The sequence below is a fragment of the Ambystoma mexicanum genome, unplaced genomic scaffold (genome assembly GCF_040938575.1).
Source record: "Ambystoma mexicanum isolate Mex_15411 unplaced genomic scaffold, UKY_AmexF1_1 Mex_scaf16, whole genome shotgun sequence".
In the NCBI taxonomy this organism is placed as follows: domain Eukaryota; kingdom Metazoa; phylum Chordata; class Amphibia; order Caudata; family Ambystomatidae; genus Ambystoma; species Ambystoma mexicanum.
This window is the reverse complement of record NW_027182391.1, coordinates 448,360-463,147: the sequence shown is the minus strand read 5'-3', so window position 1 is coordinate 463,147 and position 14,788 is coordinate 448,360. Positions and strand designations below refer to the sequence as shown.

The 14,788-nt window shown below is 57.2% G+C and overlaps 1 non-coding gene and 1 pseudogene across 1 annotated transcript; both read left to right on the top strand.

The window, feature by feature from the left end:
- The first annotated feature begins 9,384 nt into the window (after positions 1-9,384).
- Positions 9,385-9,535, top strand: LOC138554402 (5.8S ribosomal RNA; annotated as a pseudogene).
- A 428-nt stretch (positions 9,536-9,963) lies between these two features.
- LOC138554403 (28S ribosomal RNA) lies at positions 9,964-13,664 on the top strand. The gene has a single exon (XR_011297404.1). It is a non-coding gene; the product is annotated as a 28S ribosomal RNA (ribosomal RNA).
- Positions 13,665-14,788: the final 1,124 nt, after the last annotated feature.

Sequence of the window (14,788 nt, the reverse complement as noted above, 5' to 3'; positions counted from 1 at the left end):
CACACTCCCTTATACACCTCCCAATCAGCCTTCCTAAAATTCAACCGACTCCCAGACATCCGTGGCCTGATCCCTACCTCTCCCCTCACAGTCACCAAAATACCAGAGTGGTCGCTCCTCATATCCCCATCCTCACGCACCTCCCAATCACATTCACCCGCAATCGCAGCAGACACCCAGGTTAAATCCAAACACAACTTCCCAGTCCTCACATCCAACCGTGTACCTGAACCATCATTCAGCAAAAACAGACTCAATTCATCCGCCATGTCCTCCAACAGTTCTCCATTCGCATCTGTCCGGTCACTACCCCACAACGTATTGGCACTATTAAAATCGCCACACAAAACACAAGGTCCCACATGTCCCCTAATCACTCCAAACAACACGCCCACCTTCACCACCTCACACGGATTATAATAATTCAATACCAATACTTCCGACCCTCCTACCCGAATCCCCGCCACGATTGCTTCTACTTCTCCATCCACCACAATCTCCCTCGCAATCAACCCCTTCCGAACTGCCAAAGCCACACCCCCCCTCTCCCCACCAGCCTATCCTTACGAAACAACTCAAAACCCAGAATCACAAACCTCAGATCATCCCTCAGCCATGTCTCCTGAATACAAACCACATCAACACTCAATTCTCCACACAACACCGCTTTCAACTCCTGACCATTCCTCAACAAACTCCTCACGTTTCACTACAAAATCCTCATGCCGGTACCCCACTCTGCTTCCGCACTTTAGCAACCATCCTAAACACATCCTGTTCCGCCACATCCACAACACTCAAAAACCTCCTCCCAGCTTCCACCACTCCTTTCGTAAGATCCGACACACTGATAGACACATTCCCCTGGACCAGCTCCAGTACACTCACTATGAAGCACATAAACTCAGTTTTCGGGACAATCACCATTTCTACGCCTTTCACCTCACCCACCACTTTCTTCCTTCCGAAAGCCTCATCCACCACCGGCTCTTTCGCATTCACCTCACTCACTACCCCTGCCGGTTTCACCCTTGCTACAGCCTTCGCATAAGACAAACCTTCCGCCGCCCTCACCTGCACTACCTCTCTCGCCACCCTGTGACTCTCACACCCCCTATACGCGGTAGAATGCGCTCCCCACAATTCACACACTTCTCCGGGGTCTCCACCTTGCATTCCTTAATATCATGATCTCCACCACACCTCCCACAGTGTCTCTCATTCCTGCATACTGTCGCCACATGTCAAAACTGTTGACATTTATAACATCTCAAGGGCAATGCTACATAAACTTTCACACGGAACCTCTGATATCCCAACTCCACCACTTCCGGACACTCCGTCCTCGCAAACCTCACTGCCACAGTCGTAGACACCACATCCCCAAGTGCATCTCTCATCCCCAACCTCCATGCTTCCACCACCCCCACATCCGCCAATTCCTTTTCCACCTTAGACATATTCACAGACACTGGCACTCCATACAGCACCCCCTTACACGACACACCACTTTGATCAATCACTCGCACCGCATGCCTACCCAGACAACGCACCTCCAGAATCTTAGCCTTGCTACCAGCATCCGTCCCCTCCACCAACAACCGGCCCCCAGCCACCACTAACACCCGAGTAACATCCCCCACAGCCGCCTCCACCCATCTAGCAATTTCCAACGGATTCACCCCAGAAACGTCTTCTCTTGACTTTCAGGCTTCAACACCACCTTCCACACACTGTCACCCTGCATCTTCTCCCCAGACCCACCGCTCTCTGAGGCTTCCAGCCCTTTCAAAACGTGCTTTTCCTGGATTACCGACCCAGTGTTGTTCCGGGCCAGCCTCCCTTCATCATCCCTCGGGGATCTGCTGCGATCCTGTCCCCCTCTCTCCTCCATCCCTCGTTCCACAGATGTAGATTTTATAGTCACCATCCTCCCCCTCTTCACCCCCTCCTCCACCTCCTTTTTCTTTCCTTTCTCCATACCCATTCCTTACCTCCTCCTTAGAGCTCATTCCTCCCCAGCCCCAGCCTTGAGAGTCCGCTCCACCTCCTCGAGCCCAGCACCCTCCACTCAGTCACCGCTCCGCCCTGCCTGAGTCCGCCAACTGTTCTCATCTGCAGCCTGACTCTGTTCGCATGTTGATGACGTGGATGCCGGAACCGGCTTCAGTTGGGCACACCACTGTTTATAGACCATGTCCTTGTCCCCATCCGAGAAAAAGACCCTAGCAACGGCCCGCCCACTCTTCCTCACGTGACATGCTACGGTGGTGAATAAGTCCCATCCGAGAAAAGGACCCTAGCAACGGCCCGCCCACTCTTCCCCACATGACATCCTACAGTGGTGGATAAGTCCCATCCGAGAAAAGGACCCTAGCAACGGCCCGCCCACTCTTCTCCATGTGACATTCTACAGTGGTGGATAAGTCCCATCCGAGAAAAGGACCCTAGCAACGGCCCGCCCACTCTTCCTCACGTGACATCCTACAGTGGTGGATAAGTCCCATCCGAGAAAAGGACCCTAGCAACGGCCCGCCCACTCTTCTCCATGTGACATCCTACAGGGGTGGATAAGTCCCATCCGAGAAAAGGACCCTAGCAACGGCCCGCCCACTCTTCTCCATGTGACATCCTACAGTGGTGGATAAGTCCCATCTGACAAAAGGACCCTAGCAACGGCCCGCCCACTCTTCCTCACGTGAAATCCTACAGTGGTGAATAAGTCTCATCCGAGAAAAGGACCCTAGCAACGGCCTGCCCACTTTTCTCCACGTGACATCCTACAGTGGTGGATAAGTCCCATCCGAGAAAAGGACCCAAGCAAAGCCCCGCCCACTCTTCTCCACGTGACATCCTACAGTGGTGGATAAGTCCCATCCGAGAAAAGGACCCTAGCAACGGCCCGCCCACTCTTCCTCACGTGACATCCTACAGTGGTGAATAAGTCCCATCCGAGAAAAGGAACCAAGCAACGGCCCGCCCACTCTTCCCCACGTGACATCCTACAGTGGTGGATAAGTCCCATCTGAGAAAAGGACCCTAGCAACGGCCCGCCCACTCTTCTCCATGTGACATCCTACAGTGGTGAATAAGTCCCATCCGAGAAAAGGACCCTAGCTACGGCCCGCCCACTCTTCTCCATTTGACATCCTACAGTGGTGAATAAGTCCCATCCGAGAAAAGGACCCTAGTAACGGCCCGCCCACTCTTCTCCATGTGACATCCCACAGTGGTGAATAAGTCCCATCCGAGAAAAGGACCCTAGCAACGGCCCGCCCACTCTTCTCCACGTGACATCCTACAGTGGTGAATAAGTCCCATCCGAGAAAAGGACCCTAGCAACGGCCCGCCCACTCTTCCTCACGTGACATCCTACAGTGGTGAATAAGTCCCATCCGAGAAAAGGACCCTAGCAACGGCCCGCCCACCATTCCCCACGTGACATCCTACAGTGGTGGATAAGTCCCATCCGAGAAAAGGACCCTAGCCCGCCCCCTCTTCTTCATGTGACTCCGATGTCATCCCTGTGATTCCGGGCGGAGCAGTGAAGCGCTTCCGGAGACGTTCAGTGAGCAGCCCGGGGTTGAGTGGGAATTCTGAATGCTCTGACTGCCGGTGCAAGTGCAACCGGACCCTGCCTGCCTTTTGCTTGCAGCGGATGGGGTGGGTATTTTCCTTGGGACCCTGCCTGCCTTTGGCTTGCAGCGGATGGGTGGGCATTTTCTTTGGGACCCTGCCTGCCTTTGCCTTGCAGTGGCTGGGGTGGGCATTTTCAGTGGGACCCTGCCAGCCTTTTGCTTGCAGCGTTTGAGTGGGCATTTTCCTTGGGACCCTGCCTGCCTTTGCCTTGCAGTGGGTGGGGTGGGCATTTTCCTTGGGACCCTGCCTGCCTTTGCCTTGCAGTGGATGGGGTGGGCATTTTCATTGGAACCCTGCCAGCCTTTTGCTTGCAGCGGATGGGGTGGGCATTTTCATTGGGACCGTGCCAGCCTTTTGCTTGCAGCGGATGGGGTGGGCATTTTCATTGGGACCCTGCCTGCCTTTGCCTTGCAGTGGATGGGGTGGGCATTTTCTGTGGGACCCTGCCTGCCTTTGCCTTGCAGCGGATGGAGTGGGCATTTTCCTTGGGACCCTGCCTGCCTTTGGTTTGCAGTGGATGGGGTGGGCATTTTCCTTGGGACCCTGCCTGCCTTTGCCTCACAGCGGATGGGGTGGGCATTTTCCTTGTGACTCGGCCAGCCTTTTGCTTACAGCGGATGGGGTGGGGTTGGCATTCTCCTTGGGACCCTGCCTGCCTTTGCCTCGCAGCAGATGGGGTGGGCATTTTCCTTGTGACTCGGCCAGCCTTTTGCTTGCAGCGGATGGGGTGGGGTGGGCATTCTCCTTGGGACCCTGCCTGCCTTTGCCTCGCAGCGGATGGGGTGGGCATTTTCCTTGTGCCTCGGCAAGCCTTTTGCTTGCAGCGGATGGGGTGGGGTGGGCATTCTCCTTGGGACCCTGCCTGCCTTTGCCTTGCAGCGGATGGGGTGGGCATTTTCCTTGTGACCCTGCCTGCCTTTGCCTCGCAGCGGATGGGGTGGGCATTTTCCTTGTGACCCGGCCAGCCTTTTGCTTGCAGCGGATGGGGTGTGCATTTTCATTGGGACCCTGCCAGCCTTTGCCTTGCAGTGGATGGGGTGGGCATTTTCCTTGGGACCCTGCCTGCCTTTGCCTTGCAGCGGATGGGGTGGGCATTTTCCTTGGGACCCTGCCTGCCTTTGCCTTGTAGCGGATGGGGTGGGCATTTTCCTTGGGACCTGGCCTGCCTTTGCCTTGCAACGGATGGGGTGGGCATTTTCCTTGTGACCCTGCCTGCCTTTGCCTTGCAGCGGATGGGGGTGGGCATTTTCCTTGGGACCTTGCCAGCCTTTTGCTTGCAGCGGATGGGGGTGGGCATTTTCCTTGGGACCTTGCCAGCCTTTTGCTTGCAGCGGATGGGGGTGGGCATTTTCCTTGGGACCCTGCCTGCCTTTGCCTTGCAGTGGATGGGGTAGGCATTTTCCTTGGGACCCTGCCTGCCCGTGCCTTGCAGCGGATGGGGTGGGAATTTCCTTGTGACCCTGCCAGCCTTTTGCCTTGCAGCGGATGGGGTGGGCATTTTCCTTGGGACCCTGCCTGCCTGCGCCTCGCAGCGGATGGGGTGGGCATTATCCTTGGGACCCGGCCTGCCTTTGCCTCGCAGCTTTTGGGGTGGGCGTTTTCATTGGGACCCTGCCTGCCTTTGCCTTGCAGCATTTAAGGTGGGCATTTTCCTTGGGACCCTGCCTGCCTTTTGCTTGCAGCGGATGGGGTGGGCATTTTCCTTGTGACCCTGCCAGGCTTTGGCTTGCAGCGTTTGGGGTGGGCGTTTTCATTGGGACCCTGCCTGCCTTTTGCTTGCAGCGGATGGGGTGGGCATTTTCCTTGGGACCCTGCCAGCCTTTTGCTTGCAGCGGATGGCGTGGGCATTTCCCTTGTGACCCTGCCAGCCTTTTGCTTGCAGCAGATGGGGTGGGCATTTTCCTTGAGACCGTGCCAGCCTTTGCCTCGCAGCGGATGGGGTGGGCATTTTCCTTGGGACCCTGCTTGCCAGCCTTTTGCTTGGAGCGTTTGGGGTGGGCATTTTCATTGGGACGGCGGGAACGTTTCTAGGAGACCCTGGAGCGTCCTGAGCGGCAAGGCTCTGGCTGCCAGGTTGCAATTTTCTTCCGGATACAGTGAATGTTCCTGCAAGACACCCGAGACACCCGATTTAGACAGGGGAGCGGGATATTACATGTACTTTAAAAATCATGCTCATCTATTCAACATGAACGGTATGGAGGGCTACGGGACAGGGAGACAGTGGATGGTGGTGTTTAACTGATCAAAGGGGGCTAATAGAATGATTTAATGTTTCATGAGCGTATGACTCTTAGAACGGGTGGTTTTAGAGGGGGTTGGCTGGGGCTATCTGCGTGTGATTCGGGATTGGCACACAGGTATCTGTTGCAAGGGGGAAGGGACATCTTGCTATTTGGAGGGAGGATGGGGCATTATGGTATTGGTCTAGACTAGAGGGAGGGATTGGGCATTTTGGTGGGTTCTGAATGGTAGCATAGGGGCATGCTGGTGTGGGTCTGGGGGATTGGGCACATTTGTGTGGATCTGGAGAAAGGGGCACATTGGTGTGGGTCTGGAGGGAGGGATAGGACATAGTGGTGTGGATCTGGGGGAGGGATAGGGACAGCGGTGTGGGTTTGGGGGAGGGTTGGGGTACATTGGTGTGGATCTGGGTGGAGGGATGGTGCACATGGGTGTGATTCTGGAGGGAGAGATGGGGCACAGTGGGTCTGGAGGGTGGCATGGGTCATCTAGGTGTGGGTTGGGAAGTGGGACGGGGCATCTTGGTGTGGCTCTGGAGTGAGGTGGTGGGTGCACATTGGTGTGGCTCTGGAGTGAGGTGGTGGGGGGCACATTGGTGTGGATCTGGGCAGAGGGATGGTGCACATGGGTGTGTTTCTGGAGGGAGAGATGGGGCACAGTGGGTCTGGAGGGTGGCATGGGTCATCTAGGTGTGGGTTGGGAAGTGGGACGGGGCATCTTGGTGTGGCTCTGGAGGGAGGTGGTGGGGGCACATAGGTGTGGATCTGGGCAGAGGGATGGTGCACATGGGTGTGTTTCTGGAGGGAGAGATGGGGCAGAGTGGGTTTGGAGGGTAGCATTGGTCATCTAGGTGTGGGTTGGGAAGTTGGACGGGGCATCTTGGTGTGGCTCTGGAGGGAGGTGGTGGGGGCACATTGGTGGGGCTCTGGAGGGAGGTGGTGGGGGCACATTGGTGGGGCTCTGGAGGGAGGGATGGTGCACATGGGTGTGTTTCTGGAAGGAGAGATAGGGCACAGTTGGTCTGGAGGGTGGCATGGGTCATCTAGGTGTGGGTTGGGAAGTGGGACGGGGCATCTTGGTGTGGCTCTGGAGGGAGGTGGTGGGGGCACATTGGTGTGGATCTGGGCAGAGGGATGGTGCACATGGGTGTGTTTCTGGAGGGAGAGATGAGGCACAGTGGGTCTGGAGGGTGGCATGGGTCATCTAGGTGTGGGTTGGGAAGTTGGACGGGCATCTTGGTGTGGCTCTGGAAGGAGGTGGTGGGGGCACATTGGTGTGGGCACATTGGTGTGGGTTTGATGGGAGGGGCGGGGACATTGGTCTGGGGAGGGAAGGCTGCATATTTGGGTGGGTCTGGAAGGAGGGGATGGGGCATATTGGTGTGGGTCTGGGCGGATGGGGGCATACTAGGATGGGTGGTTTTAGAGGGGGTTGGCTGGGGCTATCTGCATGTGATTCAGGATCGGCACATGGGCATCTGATGCAAGGGGAAGGGGCATCTTGCTATGTGGAGGGAGGATGGGGCATTATGGTATTGGTCTAGAGGGAGGGATGGGGCATCTTGGTGTGGTTCTGAGAGGGAGGGATGGGGCATATTGGTGTGGGTCTGAGAGGAAGGGATGGTGCACATGGGTGTGCATCTGGAGGGAGGGATTGGGGCTCATTGGTCGAGGGACGGATAGGGGCATCTTTCTGTGTGGAGGGAGCATGGGCCATCATGGTATGGGTCTTGAGGAAGGGATTGGGCATCTTGGAGTCTGGATCGGAGGGGGCATTGTTGATCTGGAATGGAGGGACAGGGCATATGGTGGGGGCATGTCAGGGAATGGTGGAGGAGCATATGGGTCAGGGCTGGAGCACTCTGGTGGGAAGTAAGGGAATATCTGGGTGTGAATGGAGGGATGGGGTATGTTTGTCTTGAAAGAAGGATGTTGGTTTATTGGAGTGGTGGGAGCATGTGTGTGTCGAAGGGATTGGGTAATCGGGTGTGGGTATAGAGAGAGGGCGAATGGCGCTATCTGAGTGTGAGTCTGGAGGTAGAGGTGAAGCATATGGGTGTGGCTCTGATGGGTGGAAGATCTTGGTGTAGGTATGGAGGGATGTTGGTGTCTTTGTGTGGGTTTTGATGGAGGGATGGTGGCATGTGGGTCAGGAGGGAGGTGGCATTTGAATCTGGAACATGTGTTTGGAAGGAGAAATGGGGCATTTGAGTGTGAATGGTATCTGCTTGTGGGTGGGGGCATGAAGGATCATTAACAGTGGAGCAGCGGGAGGGAGAGCCGTGGGCCCGACCTTGGTTGCATCCCAGACATGCACACCCACAGCCCGGGGCACCTCTCGCAGAGCAGTCCGGTGTGTGTGGTCCACCAGAGAGCGGGGATTCCCTTCCACCAGAGAGGGGTCCGCGACCCAGCAGATGGCCAGGGATGCCTGGCAGGGTTGGGTTAACCTGCTGGAGATGTCCCCAACCACGCAACGGAAATGAAGCCCTGCACAGCCCCCTCTCCTCACTGAGCCCGTCTCTGCGCTGGCCAGGGGCGCGCACTACTCTCTCAGACCTGCCAGCGGGTGGGCATTGGTGGGCACACCCTGGTCAACAGGGAGGCCCCGAGTGGGGGCAGCCTGGAGCCGAGGGGAACCTGACTGCTCTCGAGGGGCGCCTCCCCAGGCAGACAGGGGCCCGGAACGCCAGGCATGAGTCCTGAGCCATGGTGCAGCTGGCTTACTCGACGGTGGGCGCCAAGGTTCCAGCCGCCCACATCTATGAGCGAGCGATGGCCAGGCCCGCTGGCACAGTGGGTGACCTTCCCTCTTGCCCAGGTACCTGGAGCTGGGCCCTATGCGGCTGGGCTGGGGTTTGAAGACTCTAGCGGTCCCACCCAACCCCCCGTCTGTGCTGTCTCTGGCCCACCTCGCTGTCCGTCTCCCAGCCCCCTCCAAAAGGGAAGCGGAAGGGGTCTGGGAAGAAGGAGTGTATCGGGCCAGGTGGGCAGGTGGCGGATGTGGCATCTTGGTGTGGCTCTGGAGGGAGGTGGTGGAGGCACATTGTGGATGTGGGCGGAGGTATGGTGCACATGGGTGTGTTTCTGGAGGGAGAGATGGGGCACAGTGGGTCTGGAGGGTGGCATGGGTCATCTAGGTGTGGGTTGGGAAGTGGGACGGGGCATCTTGGTGTGGCTCTGGAGTGAGGTGGTGGGTGCACATTGGTGTGGCTCTGGAGTGAGGTGGTGGGGGCACATTGGTGTGGATCTGGGCATAGGGATGGTGCACATGGGTGTGTTTCTGGAGGGAGAGGGAGAGATGGGGAGATGTGCTGCGGCAGGTGGCGGTCAGGCTTCCCAGGCTGAGCATCTGGCTTTTTTTTCTTTTATTAAACCACAATGGTTTCGGCCGAGCTAGACAGGGCGGTGGGCTGTCCCGCTACAGGCAGCGCTGCCTCCCCCGACCTCTCCTGCACCGGCAGGGTCAGGCCAGCGTCTGGAACAAAACAAAGTTGCCTGTGACGCTTGGTGGTGGATCACTCGACTTGTGCCTCAATGAAGAACGCAGCTAGCTGCAAGAATTACTTTGAATTGCAGGACACATTGATCAACACTTCGAACGCACCATGTGGCCCTGGGTTTTTCCCGGGGCTATGCCTGTCTGAGGGTCGCTTGTACATCAATCGCCCCAGGGTTCCCTCCCAGGGGCGTGACTGGGGCTGTCGCAGAGACCCCATTCCATTCATCCCCCTAAGGTCAGACCCCGATCAGCACCGTCGCAGGATCCATGGATCTGGCACGCAAGCTCATTGCAGACGCGTCCTACCTCCCCACTTTCCCCGCATCATGCTGGTTTCGGGAGGGCCGGGTGGCCGGCGCACCCCCCCGGATGTGGTGGTGGCAGCAGCAGGCTTTAAAAAAGCCTGGCGCACCTTCACCCTACCCCGGGGCATCTGGCCGTGATGTGTGTGGCTGTCTTTGGTGTCCCATGGCTGCCGGCGCAGGATGACCATGGAGCGCGGACCTCGTGACCATGTGGGCTTCTGTCGCAGATTGGGACAGAGCACACTCGCCTGCGCCAGAGGCACAGGGCTGGGGCAACCCCCCGTACGGGCCCGAGGCCAGCTGCCCTGAGTTTTGCGCATATTACTAAGCAGAGGAAAAGAAACTAACCAGGATTCCCTCCGTAACGGCCAGTGAAAAGGGAATAGCCCAGCGCGGAATCCCCATTCAGCGGCAGGCGTGGGAAATGTGGCGTACAGAAGACAGACTCCCTGGCATCGCTCAGGGGGCTCAAGTCCTTCTGATTGAGTCTCACCACGCAGATGGTGTTAGGCCAATAGCGGCCTCTTGCACACCGGGATCAGGTCTTCTTGGAGTCAGGTTGCTTGGGAATGCAGCCCAAAGCGTGTGGTAAACTCTGTCTAAGGCTAAATACGGACGCGAGACTGATGGCCAACAAGTACTGTAAGGGAAAGTTGAACAGAAGTTTGAAGAGAGAGTTCAAGAGGGCGTGAAATAGTTGAGCGGTAAACTGGTGGGGTCTGTGTAGTCCGCCCACAGGATTCAACACGGCAGCCAGGTTGGTTACCTGGAACGGGGGAGGCCCTTGTGGGTCTGCAGCCCGGGCACATCCAGCCCCAGCAGGGTGCATTTCCTCTGTAGCGGTGCACCACGACTGGCTGGGAAGGCCCCAGGCGGCAGGTGGCTCTCTGCTCCAGCAGAGAGTGTTACAGCCCCCTGACAGCAGTTTTGCTGTGTCCACGGGGCTGAGGGAGATAGACCGCCACCGCGCCCTTATCCGGCAACCGTCCTGGCCACTCTTGGGGGGGGTCGCTAGAGTGGCGATGGGAGACAGGGCTCCCGATGCGACTGTGGTGGACTGCCCTCAAAACGCCCCGACCACGTCGTGCTGCCGGGCGGGGCGGCCCACAAAAGGGAGCCAGGTGTCCGAGGTGATGTCAGTTAACCACCCGACCTGTCTGGAAACACTGACTAAGGAGTATAACACGCGCCTGAGTCAGAGGGCCGAATTAAACCCTGTGATGCAATGATGTTGAGGGCCGGTGCTCACCGATAGCAGTTGCATCCTGTCGCGGTGGGCCCTCCACCAACCCGTCTCGCCCGCTCTATCAGAGAGATGATGCATGAGCGTGTGTGATAGTACCCGAAAGATGGTGAACTCGGCCTGGTGGAGGTCCGTAGCGGTCCTGATGTGCAAATTGATCATCCGACCTGGGGATAGGGGCAAAAGACTAATCGACCAATATAGTAGCTGGTTCTCTCCGAAGTTTCCCTCAGGATAGCTGGTGCACGGAAACCCCAGTTTTATCTAGCAAAGCGAATGATTAGATGTCTTGGGGCCAAAATTATCTCAACCTACTCTCAAACTTTAAATGGGTATTTAGCCCGGCTCGCCTGCGTGGATCCGGGTATTGTATGAAAGTGCTCAGTGGGCAACTTTTGGTAAGCAGAACTGGCGCTGCGGGATGAACCGCACCCCGGGTTAAGGCGCGTGATGCTGATGCTCATCAGACCTCAGAAATGGTGTTGGTTGATATAGACAGCAGGATGGTGGCCATGGAAGTCGGAATCCGCTAAGGAGTGTGTAACAACTCACCTGCCGAATCAACTAGCCCTGAAAATGGATGGCGCTGGAGCGTCAGGCCCATACACGGCCCGCGCTGAGAGCCGCGGGGACCAAGTCAGGCGAGTAGGAGGGCTGCTGCGGTACGCACAGAAGCCCAGAGCGAGGGCCCGGGTGCAGCTGCCACAGATGCAGATCTTGGTTATAGTAGCAAATATTCAAACGAGAACTTTGTAGGGTTAAGTGGAGAAAGGTTTCATGTGAACAGAAGTTGAACATGGGTCAGTCGGTCCTAAGAGATAGGCGAGCACTGTTCGGAAGGGATGGGCTATGGCCTCCGTTGCCCTCAGATAATCGAAAGGGAGTTGGGTTCAGATCCCCGAACCCAGAGTGGCAGAGACAAGCGCCCTTGCGGCGTCCAGTGCGGTAACGCAAATGATCCCAGAGAAGCCGGCGGTAGCCGCAGGGAGAGTTATTTTCTTTGTGAAGGGCAGGGCACCCTGGAATGAGTAAGCCCTGAGAAAGAGGCCCGAGCCTTGGAAAGCGTTGCGGTTCTGGCGGCATCCGGTGAGCTCTCGCTGGTCCTTGAAAATCTGGGTGAGATGTTGCAAATCTCGCGCCAGGCCGTACCCATATCCGCAGCAGGTCTCCAAGGCGGACAACCTGGCATGTCAGAACAATGTAAGTTGGCAAGTTAGGTCCGTAACTTCGGGATAAGGATTGCCTCTAAGGGCTGGGTCGGTCGGGCTGGGGCGCAAAGCAGGGCTGGATGTGCACCTTGGCTGGATGAGGTGTCTTCCCCCCCCAGGGGGGCGGCTCTGCCTCTGGATGCGAGCCAGGCCCTTCCTGTGGATCACCCCAGCTGCAGTGTTTGCCTCTCTCGTTCCCCCTCCTGGGGTTCAGGGCCGGCATTCTGCCTCGGCCGACACCTAGCAGCTGACTTGGAACTGGTACGGACTAGGGGAATCTGACTGTTTAATTAAAACAAAGCATTGCAAAGGCCCGTGGAGGGTGTTGACGCAATGTGATTTCTGCCAAGTGCTCTTAATGTCAAAGTGAAGAAATTCAATGAAGCGTGGGTAAACGGCTGGAGTAACTATGACCTTTAAGGTAGCCAAATGCCTTGTCATCTAATTAGTGATGTGCATGAATGGATGAATGAGATTCCCACTGTCCCTACCTACTATCTAGCGAAACCACAGCCAAGGGAACAAGCTTGGCAGAATCGTCTGCGTTGAGTTTGACTCTCGTCTGGCACTGTGAAGAGACATGAGAGGTAGGATAAGTGGGAGGCCCTTGGGCCTCTGGGAAACACCATACTCTTATTGTTTTTCCACTTACCCCTTGGGGCTCTCGCTTCTGGCTCCAAGCGCCCGGCACCTGCTGGGCACGACCCACTCCGGGGACAGTGGCAGGTGGGGAGTTTGACTGGGGTGGTACACCTGTCAAAGGATAACGCAGGTGTCCTAAGGCGAACTCGGGGAGGACAGAAACCTCCTGCAGTGCAGAAGGGCAAAAGCTAGCTTGATCTCAATTTTTCAGTATGAATACAGACCGTGAAAGCGGGGCTTCACAATCCTGCTGACTTTGGGTTTCAAGCAGGAGGTGTCAGAAAAGTTATCACAGGGATAACTGGCTTGTGGCGGACAAGCCTTCATAGCGACGTCGCTTTTTGATCCTTCGATGTCGACTCTTCCTGTCATTGTGAAACAGATTTCACCAAGCATCGGATTGTTCACCCACTAATAGGGAACGTGAGGTGGATTTAGACCGATGTGAGACAGGTTAGTTTTACCCTACTGATGTTGTGTTGTTGCAATAGTAATCCTGCTCAGTACGATAGGAACCGCAGGTTCAGACATTTGGTGTGCATGCTTGGCTGAAGAGTCAATGGGGTGAAGCTACCATCTGTGGGATTATGAGTGAACGCCTCTAAGTCAGAAATCCCCCCCCCCCAAACCGTGATACTGCAGCGCTGTCGAGCATCTGTTGGCTTAGGATAGCCGGCCTCGCGGCCGGTGTGTAGAGCCGCTCGCCTTGGGACTTGGACAGAAGGGGGCCACCTCTCTCACCCGTAGTGCACCGCATGTTTGTGGGGAATCTGGTGCTAAATCATTCATAGACAACCTGATTCTGGTTCAGTGTTTCATAAGTAGCAGAGCAGCTACCTCGCTGCGATCTAGTGGAAGTCATCCTCTGTGCCTAGCTTTTGTCGCAAGGCGGCACCGTCACCAAGGTTCTCCATCCTTCCTCCTGGTGCCTGCAGGACGCACAGTAAAATACCACCCACCCTAGGTGCGCACCCACGGGGGTGTGCGGGCTGGGAGGGAGCACTCGTCTCAGCTTTCCTGGTCAGCCTGGCGGACCAGATGGTCTTGGCCCGGGCCTTCGAGGTGGTGCCTTAAGCCACACCAGGGCGCGGGATGGTACCTTAAGCCTGTGCCCCTGGAGGGTGGGGGCAGGCACGGCCGGTGGGCCATCTGGCCCGGGGAGTAGGCCCAGATGGCCCGAGTTGTGGTTGCCACGGCTGACTCCTGCATTTGTCTCGGTTGGCATGGAAGTGCCACCCTGCGGCCTCCAGGTCGGCCGTGGCGCAATTACCGGCTTCAGTTCAATGGCATTGGTGGGTTGCTCCCGGTCCTCGGGCAAGTATCAACCACATGTGATCAGGTCCAAGACGAGGTGCGTGTGTCAAGGGGCACCCTGAGCGGGTACCTTTCCTCCGCGTGGGGGTAAATGCGCTTGCAGTGTCCGGCCCTGAGTTCCAGAGTGTTTGTGGGTTAGTCCTGGAGGGAAAGGCTCTAATGTGGTGGGAGAAGCTCTGAGGGGGGCCCGGCCAGAGCTCCAGGGCGAAAGCCCCCAAACCCAGTGGTAGTCACAGGGAGCCCTGGTGGAGTTCCCATCGCTCCCCACAGGGAAAAGCTCTAAAGGGGCCCTGCTAAAGCTCCAGGGTGGCTGGCGGGGGGAGGGGGGTCCTGGCCTGGGGCGCATGGCTCATGTCTGGGTTGACTGTCCCCAAGCCCGGTGGTCCTGTCCCTCCCTGGAGGGTAAAGCTCTAATGTGGCAGGAGAAGCTCTAAGGTGGCCCGGGCCAGAGCTCCAGGGTGGCCAGGGAAGCTGCCCCCACTGGCCTTGGGTGCCAGCCTTGTGCGTGTGGGTCGAGAGTCCCCAAGCCTTGCGGCAGACGCGGGGAGCACCGGAGGGAGAAACTCTAAAGGGGCCCTGCTAAAGCTCCAGGCTTACTGGGGGGGGTGCTGCCCCCCCCAAGCACCCAGCCTTGGGTACCTGTCTCACATGTGGGTCGACTGTCCCTCCCCGGAGGGATAAGCTCCAAGGTG